Genomic DNA, 18,528 nt, shown 5'->3' with positions numbered 1-18,528 from the left:
AAACCATTCACATTCATCAAGAATATTGATAAGTCTCATAGGATTTTGGGTATCAAGTTTTTTGAAAATCCAGTGGACATTTTTAGTCTTTTTGCCACCGTGGAAGTTGGAATTTGATCAAAAGTTTCTCAGTGAGTTTACTTTGGTGGTAGAGGATTGCACTGGTCATGGTGGAGTATAGGTCTGAGAATATCTTGGAGAGCTCTTTTAGTTATGGCAAATTTCTTCAACATGTGAATGTCATTAAAGTATTTAATTTTTCCATCATAAATGAAGCTCAGTTTAGTTGGATACAGGATCCTGGGTTGAAAGTTATTATTATTATTATTTTTTTTTTTGTGGTTTTTGGCCAGTGCTAGGTTTGAACCCACCACCTCTGGCATATGGGACCGGCGCCCTACTCCTTGAGCCACAGGTGCCTCATGAAAGTTATTTTGTTTTAGGAGATTAAAAATCGATGACAACCCTGTTCTAGCTTGAAAGGTTTCAGCAGAGAGATCTGCAGTCATTCTAATATTCTTCCCCTTGTAGGTGATGGTTTTCTTACATCTGGCTGCTTTCAGAAAGTTTTTCCTTCGTATTTACTTTGGCGAAGTGAATTATAATGTGCCTGGGAGATGCCTTATTCGGGTTGAGAGACATGCTGGGGTTCTGAAACTGTCTGCTATCTTAATTTCAGGATCTCTTGGCATGTCTGGGAAGTTCTCCTTGATTATCTCTTCTCATCTGGAGTAGAGCATCTGGGCCTTTCAAAGCAATCTTATTGCCTTCGGAAATTCCTATAAGGCAAATATTAGTTTTCTTTGAATTATCCTGGAGCTCTGAGAGGATGATCCATTTTTGCTATCCACTTCTCTTCCTGTTTGAGTATTTAGGAGCATTAAAAAGCTTTGTCTTCAATGTCAGAAATCCTTTCTTCTGCCTGCTCCATTCTGTTACTGAGGGATTCCGCTGTATTTCTCAGATCTTTGAGGGCTGCAAGTTCTCGTCTCAATGGATCAAAATCTTTGATGATTTTGTCTTTGAATTTATTGAAGTTTTGAGACAACTTTTGAAATGCTCCTTGAATTTCTAATTCCAACTTTATCTCCATTCTATTAATCTAATTTGCAATCCAAATTCTGAATTCGATTCTGAAGTCTTAGCCATTGTTTATGAATGGGATCTTCTGGTGTGTCTGCCATGTCGTTCCTTGAGGGCGTCAATCTACTCTGGTCATTCAATTTGCCAGAATTTTTCCCACTGATTCTGCCCCATGATTATTTTACACCACTTGGCTATATGAGCAGATAAGGTGAAGTTAGATTGGGGGCTCCTGGAGTAGTGATTAACCAGACCTTTGCCTAAGAGCTGGGACTGGTCTGTACCTTTTCCCCCAGAGCTTTGCAAAGGACCTGTACAGTGTTATGGCCTGAGATACTGGGGACCTGCTTAGTGCAGTGGGGCTAACTGGCTCTGTCTTGTTTTCATCTGGTCTCTATCCAATCTTAGTGAATCAGTAACTCTGGGTTGAAGTCTCAGCTGTGGAGAAATGCCAGCAATTAAGTCACCCCACTGCCCCATGGGCAACAACTGGAAAAGGAGAATCAAACCTTCCCACAACCACACACCCATGATAACCACTTTGGATAGTCCTCAGGTGAATGGCTCAGGTCAAGAGTTCCAAATCAATTGTCCCACTCAGCACCCAGTCTCAAGAGGGAGAGTTCAAAAGGTCTCTAGCAACTAGATAGCAGGGGTCTTCTGGCAGCTCGAGTATGACTCACTCTGGTGCTCTGTGGAGTGAGGAGGACCCACCCAGCAAATCAATTAGTCTGGGAACATAGATGTCTCCTTCCCTGCCTTACACCTCTGTTACACCCAGTCACTTGTAACCCTGCAGGCCTGTGACCCAGTTCCCTCCAATGAGCAGAAGCTCTAGGGATTTTTGCCTGCCTGAGTCACAGGGAGATCTATGTCTCCTTGGCCAGACCGCTGCACTCTGCCACCAACTGGCAGGGGGAGCTGAAGCCTGATAACTTCGGGTGCTTAATGGAAGCTGGGGTGATTCACTCAGTTCCAGCCCCACCACAGATTGATGTTGTTGCCATTTAAAATCTTGCAGAATTTGCATTTCTGTCCCGGCTATATTCCCCTGTGGGCCAGGTGCTGTTTGAGTTCACAGAAACTGTGACTCATCCCTGCCATGTGTCTCTGCTGTTGTGCCAATTCTCTGGCATCTCTGTCTCTGTTGCACTCCGTGTTGGGGCGTGCGCGGTTAAAGCTCACACTCAGCTCTCAGGTATCCTGCCTCTCCCTGGGCTCATACACAGGTCTCATTTTCTGCTTCTACCTGGGCTGGTGCTGTTGCCCCACCTGCTTTTGTGTCAGCGATGGTCCCCTAGGGGCTGGGTCCTTCTCAGGCTCACTAAAGCAGCAGTTCTGACTCAGCCCCACCCTGGGAGTATGTCGTCTCTGCGTGTGTGTATTCTAGTCTCTGTCCCCACCAGGGCTGCCCAGGCAGGTAGCGCCTCAGGCATACCCTTTACTCACAGGGCCAGCGTTTCCATCCCAGATCTGTTCCACCAGTGGCTGCCACCAGAGTAGAGTCCTGGCTTTCTCTGTTTGCCAAGAGAGGTGGTGATTATCTATCCAAAACATCCCCAGGGGTGTGAGCCCTATTGTTTCTGCCACTGCTGCTGCTGCTCTGTGCCATGGGGCACCGCTTCTCTCTCGGTCCACAGTCCTCTCTTTACCCCATGCCACAGAATCAGTACAGTCCTGCAACAGCCCATGTCTTGTCCACACTTCTTGAGAAAATGCCCAAGAATCTGGACTCCATGGGAGACTGGCTTCCAGACCTTTGGGTGAGAGTGAAAGGAAGGGCTGGGAGTTCAGAATTGCAGGTAGAGAATATATACAGTTTTATACAGTTATATGCCTGGCGGGAGAGTGCCATGGCACACTGGTGGGTCCTCTCTAGGGGAGGAGTTCTGATTTTTAGATGGTCTCTCCTATGGGATCAAACAGGAGGATATCAGAACTCTGCTTATATCCTCCTTATGGGGGAGGGGACGCCCATCTGCTTGGTGATGGATTTGTACCTATTGTTTGTTTCCTTGGAGTTGCAGCTCACCTCAGCAGGGTTGATGTGTGTTCTTCAACCTTCTCTCTTGGCTCAGCTCTGAACCGTCAGGTTACTTGCTGAACTTCTGTCCTTTAACTCTCCTTCTGCACAGGAGCCTCTGTGGAAAGCTGGCTCCAGTTGGCCATCTTGCCTCTGCCTCTTATTTATTTATTTTTTGAGACAGAGTCTTTAGCTGTCCCCTGGGTAGAGTGCCATGGCATCACAGCTCACAGCAACCTCAAACTCTTGAGCTTAAGAGATTCACTTGCCTCAGCCTCCCAAGTAGCTGGGACTACAGGTGCCTTCCATTAAGCCCAGCTATTTTTTTTTTTTTTGTCATTGTCATTGTTGTTTAGCTGGCCTGCCTGGGTTCAAACATGCCAGCCTCGGTGTATGTGGCTGGCCCTGTAACAATTGCTATGGGCACTGAGCCTATTTTTATTTTTATTTATTTATTTATTTTTTATTTATTGTTGGGGCTATTTTTATTTTTTTGACACAGAGTGTCACTCTGTTGCCCAGGCTAGAGGGCCTTGGCATCAGCCTAGCTTACAGCAATGTCAAACTCCTGGATGCAAGTGATCCTCCTGCCTTTGCTTCCCAAGTAGCTGGGACTATAGGTTCCCACAACAATGCTCAGGTAATTTTTGTATTTTTAGTAGAGATAGAGTTTCCCTCTTGCTTAGGCTGGTCTCGAACTCCTGAGCTCAAGCAGTCCTCCTGCCTTGGCCCCCCAGAGTGCTAGGATTATAGACATGAGCCAGTATGCCCTGCTGGATCTGCCTTTTATTTTTATTTTATTTTATTTATTTATTTATTTATTTATTTATTTATTTATTTATTTATTTATTTATTTATATTAAATCATAGCTGCGTACATTAGTGTGATCATGGGGCACCATACACTTGGTTCATAGATCGTTTGACACATTTTCATCACAGTAGTTAACATAGCTTTCGTAGCATTTTCTTAGTTATTTTGCTAAGATCTTTACATTCCACATTTACTAGGATTCACATATACCCTTGTAAGATGCACTGCAGATCTGCCTTTTAAATCTAATTTTAGTAGTGACCTTCACAGAACTTTAAAACTTTCATATGGTTAATTTTCTTATCTCTTCAGTCCTAGTCTTTCCTATTTCTTAACTCTCAGAATATCATCAGAATATCAATTTATTGTATGTTATTTGTTTATGGCGAGAGCAGTATTTGAATTTTGGTATACACAGCTTTGAATTGCTAAAGAACTATAAACATTTCAGAAGTGTCTCAGCAAGGCTCTGAATGAAGTGGAGTTGCAGCTACCTAGAAAACTGTGCTCATTGCGCTGTGACTTACCTCATTTGAGCAATGCTGTAGCAGTTCCCCATTTAACATCCAATATTAATAGATTTATTTATAGTTTAAAGACCCTGAATCCTTTTCTGCAATATAGATGTGGCCCAGGACAGTAATTCCTCCATTTTTACATGCTTCAAGCGTTATACAAAGAGAAACACTGGCAGTGAACTGCCACATGCACACCCAATATGTTTATATTGATATTTGTTTAAATGTAAAAGACAGGAACTGGCAATGTTGGGATGCTATCAAGAGAGGTTGACTGTGTCCATGCTTACATATCTTTGAGATTGATATTGTAGAATCTACCTTCTGTAGATTCTACAATATTCCAGGTCAGGGTCACAACTTTGAAGCCTCAAACATTTAAAAATTTAGGCACACTTGGTGTGAATCTAGCTCTCCGGGCAGACTCCCATTAACCAAGGTGACAAGAGACTGATGTATACCTCAAAGTACTAGTATGCAGTAAGTACCCCAAACATCTTTCCAATAAGCATATTATCTCTCTTGGTAGCATTCCTGGAGAAGTAGACATTACACTCAGGAATATATGGAATATGGAATCAGAGCAAAGAGAAGGAGTTGTCTGATTCAGATAATGACAGTGGGTTTCAGAAGCCACATAGGCTCATGTCCATTGGTTATAGTGCAGGGGTCTGTGGGCCACTCCACCTCCTCTTTTCCCCAGAGTTAGCGTGGGTGCTACCCCTTCCGGATCGTGAAGTTTACTTGTTCTCTGTGGGAGCCTGTCTGTGGTTTTAAGTTCAAACAGTCTTTCTCTCAACAGGGTACAGAATTGACCAAGTTCCTGCTTACCTAATTACGGTCACTATCTAAGTCAGCCTTCCTGTAGTGATTCTTGGGTCCCCTTGCCTGGCATTTTAAGTGTTTTCGAGCACATTTCAACAGCCTCTTGGAGTAACTGGAGGACTAACCTCTTATGTTCTGTGTAGACGAGGGCCATACATTAGAGCTAAGCACCATGGTCTTGGTGGGAAAGGTCCCTCAATGTTACTTTTTGACTTTTTTTTATGGTCCAAAGAAAATGAGGGGTTTTGATCACTTTGTGCAACTCCAAATGCCCTTCATCCCTGGCATCTCCTCTTTGCCTGCTCTGGGGAATTTTCCTCAGGATAAATATCTTAAAGACACTTGGTGGTTACCTTTCTTTCTTGGCATATGTAAAGCCACACCAATTTGGGTGCCTGATTTTCCCCCTTTAGAAGTGCCATACAAACCCTCCTGAACTGAAGCGAAAGGCTCAGACTTATCTTTGGAGCTACTTGAGCCCCCAAATGTTCCAGCTGCTTCTCTGGACTGCCCTGGGACCCTGTCCTTCTTCCCTCTGCCCCAAATGCTCCAGCTGCTTCTCTGGACTGCCCTGGGACCCTGACCGCCTTTCCTCTACCCCAAATGCTCCAGCTGCTTCTCTGGATTGACCTGGGACCCCGTCCTCCTTCCCTCTGCCTCTTTGGCCATCCCAGTGGTTCCCCACATGTGGGGCTGGCTCCAGACTGTGTTCCTGGGTCACCAGCTCCAAGTAAGCTCTGCCAGCTGCTGCCTGACTGTTGACACTCAAGGATGTGCTGACAGTTTGGCCGCATCCCAGAACACTCTTTATTAAAACCAACAAAATAAAACGTCCCTGAAGATGTAATGTAGTACTTTGGCGGAAGAATTAAATATTTTAGAAGTATGTTAAAAATAATAAATTCCAGACTATTTCATAATGCCTAGAGCAATGACTTGGGCTGATGAAACAAACAAGCAAAAAAGCAAGAAACCATAATTGCACAAGCAAATAGTTTTTCACCGTAAAGACATCACATGTAGTTACTGTGTGTATATACCGCCCCAGAACAATAACTTTTGTAATGAGAACTCTGTTTAGTAATCAGGAACTTATGAAATGTATCAAATGTTACAGCTGAAAATAATTTCTCCTCCTCCTCTTGCTCTTCTTCTTCTATTACTATGATGGATAATGATGTGAAGTGCACAAAAAGATTAGTCCAACAGTAGTTTTTTATAGTCTATGTTAGAGACTGTTATATAACATATGTATATATGTTTGTTACGTTATTATGTAAGAACAATTTCATCCACTTAATCAGTGGAGTTAGCAAAATTTTACAATCAAGGCTTGTGAAGATAAATAAGAGCCCTCTTTTAACAGAATGAGTTGTCTTCACATCAGCTGAGTTGTGCTCATGTGAGCTTTTGGCTAGAGCACTGCTTTGGTCATCCTGAACTAAGTGTTTAAGAGTGTTTGCTCAAAAAGTGTTCTATTTGATTTCTTGATAAAATGATGAACTTGGAAAATTAGTTTAAAAAAATAATTGTATTACAGTGAATCTGACAGTTGTTTTTCAAAAAATGTTCCCTCTGGGAGAATATGTGCTTGCTCTGTATTTGACTTTAAGAGTATAAAATACTTTCATGGATCTGATCTCATTATAGCCTTGTGATATACCTTGTGAAATGGTGCATTACTCATGTGTTTGTAGATGAAGAGACTCCTTTATAAATGGAACATTTGGGACTCTAATTCCAGTACTTTCCTTCTATGTGGTAGCCACTCCCAGAGAAATGATTTTTGTGTGTAACTAAAGAAAGGCAGGCTTCCCACAGGCACACACTTTTCTCGTCAAGAGCCTCATCTTCCAGGCTGTTATATTTCGTTGTTATCAGTTACAATGACAAGCACTAACAGAATGCCTCCTCTGTGTCTAAGACTGTGTAAGTGTCTGTGTGTGTGCTAGGCATTTGCTTGTTTGCTCTCAGGCCCAGTATCTGCCCTTCCTCTCTGCTCTGTATCTCTGGGAGCTATGCTGTGCAGGCTCCGGTGTCTTCTGAGTTCTGCCTCTCCTATGCAGGGAGAGGAACTGGCAGGACACGGCAGGGGTGAGGAGGACAGAAGCCTTTCTCTCCTTCCCTGTCTGCCTCGTGTGGTAGCTCCACAAGCAGCATCAGCTACTTCTCTGTGGTGTTAGCCGCCCTCCCCCCATACTCCATTTCCTTCTAGGGTGCCTGGCTTGACTCCTGGGCTTTGTAAAACTCTCACCTTCCTTTGTCCTTCCAGCAGCCATTCTCCAGATGGTCTTTCTGTTCTGTTTGGCAACTTAGTTTTTCCATCTCCCATGGACCTAAGTCCTTGCCTTGAATTGTGTTTGAATGCCCTAGGGTGGTTTTATTTCATGATTGGACTGTGTTGCTATGACATAGTATTTTTAACTTTCATAACATTCCTGGGAGGAGGTAACATCATTTCCATTTACAGATAAGGAAGATGAGGCTTGGAGGCGAGGCACGATGTGCCCAGGCTCACACAGAGCATCCATGGGGCCACAGGGCCCAAATCCAGCAGTCCTGCGTCTTGATCGTTTCCAGATGACAGGTGCTGCTGAGTGCATCCTTGTGCCAGGCTCCAGGGCCTGCTAAAATCCACCTTCCTGTGGTGTCCCCATCTTCTCAGTGACCAATGAGGGGCTGGAGCTCAGACACATGAACTTGCCAAAGATTCTGAGTTGGTAATTTGCAGAGAAGCTATTCAAACTTACGTCCATTTGATTCCAGCCCTGTTCTTTCTACTATGATTAGTTCTTCCCAAAATTAATGTGTCATTCCTATGTGGAATGTGGTTGAAATATACATTCCTGGCCCCTGCTCCAGCAATCCAGTCAATAGGTTTGGGAAGGGCCATGAATACGCACTTTGCACAACTTCCCTCAGGGATGCTGAGGCCGGGTGTGGCCGACCTTGCTTACTCTTGACGGCCTTCCTGTTCTACCCATGACACCTTGTGTGGCCTCTGCATGCCTCTTTTCACTGGCCTCAGTTTCCTCATCTGTAAAGTGGGAGATTGGACTAGATGATCTCTAAGGTCATCCAAGATCTTTGATGGGACCTCTGCACCTGTGTGCTGCATAGGTGTGTGGTGCAGGACATCAGTGTCCAGGGAGATCACTGCTGCCACTGAGCCTTCCAGGGCAGGGAGCTGGGGTTTCCCAGGGGCTCCCAGGCACCCTGCGGCTTGAGGGTGAAGGGAAGCACTGTTATCAGCTTGTGGTCGTTAACTGGCATTTTAAAAGGGAAGTGAATTGTGGGGTGGGGACTTTAATTCAGGGAAATATTTGAAGGACTCAGTGTTTGCTCCGAGAGGTCATTAAATAGGTTTAGTTCCCACACCCTCTGGAAAAACGATGCTTCATTAAAATGGCAACATGAGGTGTAGTGCAAATGGTGAAATTGGGGACACTGAAAAGACACATTCACTGAATTCCACTTAAAATGTAAAAGGAGTGTAAGGAAAACAAATGGACATTTTCTGGAGGCAGCTGAGCGACACAAAACACAGGGACCTTTGTCCGCTTTTTGAAAACTTCCACAATGCCCCCTGCTTTCTTCCTCTTGACTAATCTGTGCTGCTAAGAGGTGTTGAGTTTCCGCCAAACTCGGCTCCGCTGGCATCAAAGGCCGCTCTCTGGGAATAGCCGCTCTCACCTAGGCCCTCTGCGCTCGTTTCTCACCGGTGGGCAGACCTGGTCACCCCCCTTCAGGATTAGCTCACACACAGAATTCCCAGGCGGGTTTCAGGAGCGTCAGTCACAGGGACGAGTGGGGAGCTCCTGAGTGGGCGCTGCACGGTGAGCCGGCGCCGGACACACCGCCTGGACCTGGTCACCGCCACAGCGATGCCTCCTGAGCTACCACCTGTGGCCCCCAGCTTTGGCTGACGGAGAAGCTCGGCGGGTTCCCGGACAGCTGAAGAGGGCTTCTGAGTGCGGAATACCCCCCTAACGGCGCGGTGTGCTAAGGCTCTGTTCCCCGGGCACCCTGATGCTGTCTTTCATCTTGCTCCACTGAGCCTAGGCCCTAAGGCCCCAGGCCGGGTTCTGTTTCTCCCCCGTGGGGAAGGTGTGCTGTCGGGCTGTTGGACAGCACGCGGGTCCAGGGAGGGCCAGCTGGCTGACCTCTTTCATCTTCAGTGAGTTGATGGCCTAGAATTCTTAGCTAATGATGAGAAAGAGGGAGGGTAAAACAGAGCATACTGGAAACGCGGGATCCTTGTTTGCTCGGCACTAGGCACCTTTCCCGAGGCCTGTTCTGTCCTGATCTGGTCTGGGGTCTCCCTGCTGCCTCGTTCCTGCCCCCGGACTGCAGAAAGAGCCGGGACCTGGGAAACCGTGAGTTCAGTGTCAACACAGATTTGGTGCATTGTGCACTGGTCCCCGTGCCTGGTACACGCGTGTCCCCCACCCGCCCCCACCTGCCATCTGGGACCAGCCTCCCCACCAAAAGGCGGCCAGGTGGGCCTTACCCAGCAGCTGAGCGTCCCCTGACCGGCACTGGGCATCCTCAGGGCTAGGGTCTGCTACTAGGGGGGGTCTGGGGTATAACTCCTGGACACTCCCAGATTTCTGCAGCACAGAAAGGTTTTCCTGGGGTGAGGGGACACTTTAAGGGCAGAGAAAACCCGCCGCAAACCCCCAGGGACGCGGCCAAGAGCAGCATCAGGTCTATGTTGCCCCCTCGTGGTCATCCTTTTTACTACGCTTGGCTAGCACGTGAAAAATTGCAATTCTTCGGTGTTCCCGTTATTGTCTTCTGTTGTACAGTCCGGAAATCTAGAGCTATGGAAGTTCAAGAAAGATTAAGCTTAAGGGTAGTAAAATTACAGATCCAAATCTTTTCATGGGATTGAAGACAAAGTTTTACTGTGAGAGCCATTCTGTATTTAATAATGAGCATGGACTGGTAAATAATAACAGAATAATAATAATGATAATAATAATAGTAATAAATGCCAGAATAAAAAAGAAAAAAAGATTTAAATTGATTTTGACAATGAATATTTGAAATTATGTTTCAAATTTTGACTTTTACCAAAGTTTTCTTTGGAATTCCACCTTATTTTCCCTTCTTATGTGGTTTGGGAAGAAGAGAAAGCTATGTTTTTAATCCTTATTTCATAGGCTTGGAAACAAGGACAGACACTTGAAGTCTTTTCAAAGTCAGTAGCAGACAGGCATCCTGGCTGCTGCTCCTAAATCAGAAATGGGACATGAGGTAGAGAGCTAGGTCTGGGCAAGGCTGGAGAGCTTTAATTTTGGATTAATGTTTTCTTCTTTACTTTTCCTCATTCTCATCACAGCTCTCTTGGAACAGTTTTAGTCAGCTGTGTATGCTATGGTAGGCATTTCAAATATGTTTCTGGAAGTTGTCAATGCTGTTCTCTATGAGGCCTGAAGGCAAAATTCAATGTTTGTGGTAAACAAAGTACTAAAATTATATCAGCTATTAAGGGCATGGATTATTTCCAAGTTGCTTAGCCATATTGGCTGAGTGTTGATTTCAGCTGTGGTGCCAGTATATTAGGTGCAGGAATCTTGTATTCCTGGGTGATGAAAGTTACACTGAAGATGGTGGTGCAGGGGAGGCTGGGTGGGGATGTCACAGGGTGGTCAGCAGGATTCAAGAAGGGTTTATGGAGATCCATGAGAAGGTTCTGGAAACTTTGCTAGTATGGGCCCTCCACTGAACTAGTTCCCAGGGAGGCTGATTTGCAGGACACAGGCAGCACCAGAAGCTACACAAACAGCATTTTACAAACAGTGAACTTCCAAGGACTATATTGAAGGTGTATTTGTATGATTTTTTTACTCCCCTCTCTCTGAGTCTCTGTTATGGTCTGATTGTGTGTCTCCAAAATTCATATGCTGCAGCCCTAACCCTAGTATCTCAGAATGTGACTGCATTTGGAGACAGGGTCTTTACTGAGGTAATAAAAGTAAAATGAGGCTGTTAGGGTTGAGCCCTAACCCAGTATAATTTGTGTCCTCATAAAGAGAAGAAATCAGGACATGGACTCACCCCAAGGAAGGGCCATGTGAAGACACAGGGAGAAGATGGACATCTATAAGTTGAGGCTTCAGAAGAAATGGCCCTGTCAATATCTTGATTTTGAGCTTCTAGCCTCTGAAACATTGAGAAAATAATATTTCTGTTGTTTAAAACACCTGGTCTCTGGTACATTGTTACAGCAGCTCTAGCAAACTAATTCAGTCTCCTTTTGAATTTAGGGAGCATGAGATGGCCATCTACTCAGCATCAACACCAGCCAAGCAGAAACCATCAAAGCCCAGTCTAGAAGAACTGAAAGTCTTAAGAAACAGGCCAGTGCCTTATGTGAAAGGCATCCAGTATCTTTAACTAGACAAAGTATAGTAGCATGATTTCTGGAGCAAAACACAAATACATGCCCCCAAATGTCCACACCACAATTATGAGCAAATATAAACCATTTCCTTCTGCCTCTGTGGCATCCTGGGAAAGGAATCCAAATAGTATGAACAATGTGCTCACATCTAAATAAACCTTACAGCTTAGCTTTATGGCAACAAACTACAAAGTTATCAATTTTTACAAGAAAAAAGTGTTCACTTGTGTTACTCCTGCTTTTTCTATTTTTTTTTTAAACATATACATGTGTTTATTAGGTTTCCACTTTTGCCTTCACAGAATTAAAAAGGCTTAAAATTTAATAACAATAACAATGTTTAAGATAAGGACTAGAAACGAAAACCTCGTAAAGAATGAACAATAATATATTCAGAAAAGAAATCAGACAATTGCTGCATCAAAATATTAAGGAATAATAATAATAATCCAAAGAAAGTAACATTCACTTGTCAGATAAGAGTATGTCTATTATAGAATACTTTGACTCTGAAGTTCAAGTATGGAGTCATCAGTTAACTACTTCTTATTTTTTTCCCAAAGTCTCAAAAAATAGACAACTAATATTTATAAATAAAAGTAAAAGATAATTTCAAAAAACAGATCATGCCAAATCTTATAGAAAAAGAAGAAATACTTCAAAATCATTCTGCTTAATCTGGATACACCTGATATTAAAATTAGAGAAAATATATTATTATAAAGGGGAAATTACAAACATTTCACTTATAAATGAGAATACAATATCCTAAACAACATATTAACAAGTTGAATTAAAAATGAATGTTTAAGTAATGTACTTTGGTCAAAATTAAATCCAATTTATGTGAGAATTAGTCACTATTCTAAATGAGAATTAGTAACTATTCTAATGATTGAAGTCACTCCTGCTTTTTCTTTAGCTCTTCTGAGATTCTTGGGGTTTAGTCCATGCCTCACATGATTTGATGAAGCTCTACAAAGAGTTAGTGAAAACAGGGACCTCAGAGCTGAAGCCCTAGAATCCTGCTCATGCCTGTGTCCCGCAGGGCATCCATCATCCAAGGTGGTGAGGAGGCTGATGCTGGGGCGTGAGCTGTCCTCTGCCGAGCACTTCCTGAACACTTCGGTAGATCAGGTGACTATTTCCCCAAGGTGTCACAGAAACACTGGGAGATGAGTGTTTAAAGTAGCAGTTCACCTCTGATGACCTTGAACAAATCGCTTCGCTCTGTTTGCCTTGGTCTGCTCATTTGTAGAAAGGTTGTTGGTAAGTCACGTAAAGCCCTCCAAACAGTGTCCGGCACTGATGAAGGCTTTTGGTAAGTGTTAACTTCTAGTATTTGTGCTAATATATTCAAATGGGGGAAACAAAGAACAGTGGCCGTGTTAATACCTTGAATACTATCATGAAGGGAGAACCAGCCAGCACACTGGGCTGCTGCCTTCCTGAGGCTTCCCACTGCCTCCCACTGGGGCAGACTATCCTTGCAGAACCTTGTCACCTTCTTCCTGCTGAGGCTCACATGACGATGACTTTAGTATGTAGAACACAGGCTCTTTTACCTCCCAATATTTAGTGTGTGTTTTCTAAAAACGAGGACATTTTCTTACAGAATCCCCATAAAATGATCAAAATCAGGAAATTAACATACCTAATCTATGGATCTTATTTGAGTTTTACCAACTCATTTATGTCATTTATAAGAAAAGAAAATTATTGTTTCTCTGCTTCAGAACCTGATAGGCAATCCAGGGTCCTACGTTTCACTTAATTGTCTTTAGTCTTTTGCCTTATTTTTTTTTCTAACTTTTAAAAACTTGGATTTTAGAATATAGGCCATTTATTTTGTGGACTGCCCCTGAATTTGAAAATAAATTTTTTCTAGGTAAAGTGCCGTCATAGCTCACAGCAACCTCAAACTCTTGGGCTCAAGTGATCCTCTGGTCTCAGCTTCCCAAGTAGCTGGGACTACAGGCCATAACACCCAGCTGGTTTTTCTATTTTTAGTAACGATAGAGTCTCTCTCTTGCTCAGGCTGGTCTTGAACTCCTGAACTCAATGAATCCACTAGCCTCAGCCTCCAAGAGTACTAGGATTACAGGCACGAGCCACTATGCCCTGCTGAAAATAGATTTGTTTTTAACATGTACTTTCTGGAGATGTAATAACTTTACCCAAAGAAAGGAACAAATAAATCATGGGGACATAATAGACATTGTAACAGACACCAGGTGAGAATCTTTGCAACAGGCAGATCTTCTGAATAACATTTAACTCTGACTATATTTGTGGATATCATGGTTGACCCTGCTATTAAAGTTGTTTACAGTTTGTGCTAGCTAGTAAATCAGTTTCCTTACATGTAAGATCATGATTTACATGGTCTCTAATATTCTGCCAGAAATTCTTGTAACATGAAATTCTGACACCTCATTCATGATGCTATTTTTATGCTTTCTCTGTGTCAGCCTTCCCACACTGGCTGCCTGTGGCAAGGAACATCCCAGTATCACTCACCTACAGCTCTTCAAGTCCTTCCCTCTTTCTCTAACTTTTACAATTTTTATTTCACTTTTTTTTTTTTAACATACATGCCTTTTAAAAATCATGTTTCTAGGGACTTTACCTAACACATGCAAATATTATTCATCTGAAATTAAAAAAACAAAAACATGTTTCTGCCATGTGGTTGTTCTTGGAATGTAGGAAGCATATCACATGCTGCGACTGTGATTCCAAAGCTTTTCTCTGCAGAGGAAACTACAGCCACCGGGGAACAGCTCTGTGTGTGGAAGCCTCAGCTCACCATCATCGCCTAAGGGTGTTTCTTCCAAACTAAGCTGTAGTTTCTTCTTCCCCCAAATCAACTGTTCTATCTACATACCTGGCAGGAACTGACCCACCTGCTGAAAACCAAGGCAGGCAAGGGGTTGGCTTCCATGTCTGTGTCCCCCGAGTGGCAGTTCTCAGGTGCGCTTCAGACATCTTTCTCCCAAGGGGTTTGTCTGTTTGGTCCAAGTTTGCTTTTGGTGGGGGAGAAGAGATAGATAAAGGGCTCATTGTAATGTTACAGCTCAGAAGGGGGTCTGAGAGAAAAATTATGCTCAAAAAAAGACAACATTTTGCTGATAATTACATAGGGAAGATGTAGAGTTTCTACCTGTTATTGAAATGACAAAGAATTGGCTGCCTACTTGGAGGGCAAGGAGGATGGGGTCTGGGAAAAAAGGGAAATTTGTATGTGATCATTATAAAATGAATGGAAATGCACCTTACACAGCGCATTCCGCCATGCATGCATCATGCTACCGTCTGCTGTTTATTTATTCATCTCAGGTTTTATTCTAGGCCCTGAGAGTACACAGAGGTGGAAAGAGGAAGATCTCAGTCCATTTGGTGAGGCAAGCATCGCACAGGTGTGATGTTCTAAGAACTTTAAAGAGGCCTTTGTTAGGATAATAGGGGTACAGGAGCAGGACTGAGTCAGGAAACACAGAGAGAGGGAACATTTGGTCTGGATCTTGCAGAATGTGTAGGACTTTGCTCTGTGGAGAAGGGTAAGAGCTTGTTTTAGATATAAGCAAAGGCCTGTAGTTACGTACAAAAAGGAGCTGATGTTGGAGGTTGTGGGAGGCAAAGCTTTTGATTTTGACCAACTCTGTAGGCATCAGAAGCCCAACAACATCTGATTGGGCAGAATTAGCCCAGCTAAAATCAAGAGATGGGAGAAGAAACTCAGCTGAGCCCCCTTACTGTGCCTCCAAGGACTTTCATTTTTTTCAAAGAGGGACTTGGCTTGGAAAATGTTTAATGAGAGAGAAATACAAGTTAACAGTTTGAGAGAGTCGTTCTCTTCTATGGCTGTACCTCGGAATCTTTTGGGGCATTTGTGAAATTTACATAGCCAGGCTCGAGGTCCTGGCACTGGGAATCAGAGGCCCAGGGTGTACCCGTCACTGACATGCCCAGCTGGGCTTCTCCAGGCGTCCTCAGTCAGGTACATCTGTCTGTTTCCTCTGCATGGAGTAGCTGCCTGTTGCAAGAGCACAGGTGCCACACAGCAGTCTCTGAAGACAGAACCTGAGCGATCTCTCGGAGCAGCCACACCCTTTCTCCTGTCAAGCAGAACAGGAGCTCTAATGACAGGAGTGTCAGACAGTGTTCTCTGGAAGGCTGGCTCAATTTCAGGAGACACACTTTTTTTTTTTTTTTTCGAGACAGAGTCTCACTTTGTCGCCCTCATAGCCCACAGCAACCTTGGGCTCAATGTGATTCTTTTGCCTCAGCCTCTGGCTCAGGCTGGTCTGGAACTCCTGAGCTCAAGCAATCCACCCACCTTGGCCTCCCAGAGTGCTAGGATTATGGGTGTGAGCCACTGCTCCTGGTCAGGAGACACTTTAGGAGATTTTCTGGTCTCCCCTAGAGTCCCAGAAGACTATTTACACTATATTCCTTTGATAATTTTTATAGTCCATTTTATCATCATGTGAGACATGGAGGTATGTGCTGAGGACCCTGGGGTGCAGGCAGCAGTTTCTTGGCCGGATATTTATTCCATGAGATAAGCTCACACTGTATACACTCATTGAGCTGCTCACTGAGCAATTGTGTACTTTTCAGTAAATATACAATACTTCATTAAAAAAGTCGATTTAAAAATAAGTGAATATTTTTAAGAGTTGAAATTATAGCATAACGAATGCAGAGAACATTTTCCCCTTGGCTGAATCCCTTAAGGCCGGCATACCCCTAGGATGGCTAGCACGGTGGCTCTGCCCTTTGCCAAGAATGCAGTTTAGGGCCTAAGCCGGGACACAGGGTCACCTGTGTGTGGAGAGCTTCAGTGGGCTGTGGGAATGGCAATCTTGGATTTCCTGACTTTTGTGCATTGATGGCTTTGCTCACAGAGTCACATTAACCCAGTTCCTTAGACTGAATGAGACCATTGGCAACTTTCTGATTTGTTTTTCAGCAGGACTTGAAGCTAGTAAAGCAGCCAAGAATTCCCAAGCTTTCCCAGGCAAGCGTGGAGGAACACTGGGACGCCTTTTTCTTCTCCTCTGTCCATCTGCGGGCCAAGTGTGCATCGGTCACAGGCAAACTCTGAATCGAGCTTTGTGCAAGTCTCTGGAAAGAAACCCAAGATCGTGTGATGAGCAAAAGTTACAGTGATGGTGGCCGCGACATCTGCAGAGTAGCCCTATCCCTATCTGCAGCAGAATGCGTGTGGGCATCTTTCATGAGAACAATCCACCCAAGTTAGAATGGGGCATTTGACATCAGCTGAGACCCACGCTGCCTGACAATGAGAAGCCTGTTGGTCAAAGGGAGGACTGTCTAATGAACTGAGAATCAGAGGCCAGCTCTGGCCATCTGTACTTACAATCATTAGAGCAACTCTTTACTGTAATTCACCACGTTGAATGGTATAATAAACTCATATTTCAAAATTGTGTACTTTAAAGTTTACTTGTATGTGTAATGAAAAACATATAATGTTATACACTACCATTTCATTAGTAAGCAAGCCTAAAAAAGTATCCCTCTTTTGGCTCTGAGGTCAATAATGATAATGGTTTTCTCCTTACACCAGAAAGCAATGTTCTGTCAAGGATATGAAAGCAGTTTATGAAAATGAAATTCATTAATAATCGGGTAAGGACAGCAGGTGCTCACGATTGTCACCCCTTGGTGAGTGAACACACTCAGGCTCAGGGAGGACAATGACTCAGGAACAAGGTCAAATTGCAGGTGGGAGGTGGAGCTGATATTTAATGGTGTCCTCCAGCCCCCGGCACCGGGGAAGGACACACGAGGCTTACGCTGCCTTTTCCTGGCAAGCTTGTGATTTCCAGCCAGAATGCAGGTGGCAATGTTGTGATTCCTGGCGTAACCTTCAATGCTTCAATGATAATCTCTGCCAGTGCCAGACACCAGCTGAGTGTCACTGCACAACTCCCAGGCTTAAGTGATGCATGCCAGGGTTTTCAGAGCAGCCTCTCATTAGCTGTGTTGGAAAGAAATCTCTAACACCTAACTAGATACCTCTGGATTTTAACAGCTGTGGTTTATAAAAATTTGGGAGGGAGATTGTTTTCAAAGTGCCTTTCAGAAAGTCTCACCTTAGATTTGAGTTTCTGTTCTGTTCCAGTAGGATAGCTTGCAACGCTTCTATGCTCAGAAACCCAATTGTGCAAAAAAAGGCAGGTTGTGTTTAAATACACCCTGTTTTGGCACATGTGCCTTCACACCACTTTCCTTCCTCCTTGTCCTTTATTGGCAATGGTTCCCACGGAGGAGTCTTATGTCAAATATGGAGTATTTTGGAAGGTGTCTCACAAAGACATGACTTCTTGGCTGGGTGCTGGAGAGTTGTCATTGGACTGGGAGACTCTGAAGGTCCCTTCCAGTCTGAGATGTTATGATTCCAGAACTAATTAGTCTTAACTCATAACCCAAAATGATAATTGCTACCATTTATTGGGTGATTTTATGTTCCAGGTTCTGTGCTAAGATCTTAGCATCATTGTTCTGATTGCTAACAGAACCCCTGCCAATACTATTTCCATTATACACATGAAGAAACTGGGGTTTAGGGAAATTAAAATTGGCATAAATTTAAGATTCAGTAACTGATGCCCATCTGGAAATCAATTATAGATCTTTCTAATTCTATGCTCTAAACCACAATTTAATCAGAATAAAATTTGGATGCCTTCTGGTTTCCCTCTTCCTGGATTAGCTCACCACTCTCAGGGTGGCTGGTACTGATTCTCTGGTCAGATTCAAGTGCTAGCCTGTCCAGGCTGTGACCATCTCCCCTAGTCAGAGAACCCAAGAATTAATGTCAGTT

General features: G+C 43.8%; 1 long non-coding RNA gene across 1 annotated transcript; it reads left to right on the top strand.

Annotated features, from left to right (window-relative positions):
- The first annotated feature begins 8,957 nt into the window (after positions 1-8,957).
- LOC128563625 (uncharacterized) lies at positions 8,958-17,087 on the top strand. Its single transcript, XR_008373842.1, has 3 exons — positions 8,958-9,440; positions 9,539-9,639; positions 16,651-17,087. It is a non-coding gene; the product is annotated as an uncharacterized LOC128563625 (long non-coding RNA).
- Positions 17,088-18,528: the final 1,441 nt, after the last annotated feature.

Source organism: Nycticebus coucang, chromosome 13 (genome assembly GCF_027406575.1).
Source record: "Nycticebus coucang isolate mNycCou1 chromosome 13, mNycCou1.pri, whole genome shotgun sequence".
NCBI lineage: Eukaryota > Metazoa > Chordata > Mammalia > Primates > Lorisidae > Nycticebus > Nycticebus coucang.
The sequence above is the reverse complement of the archived record's forward strand: the minus strand, read 5'-3'. Positions and strand labels throughout refer to the sequence as shown.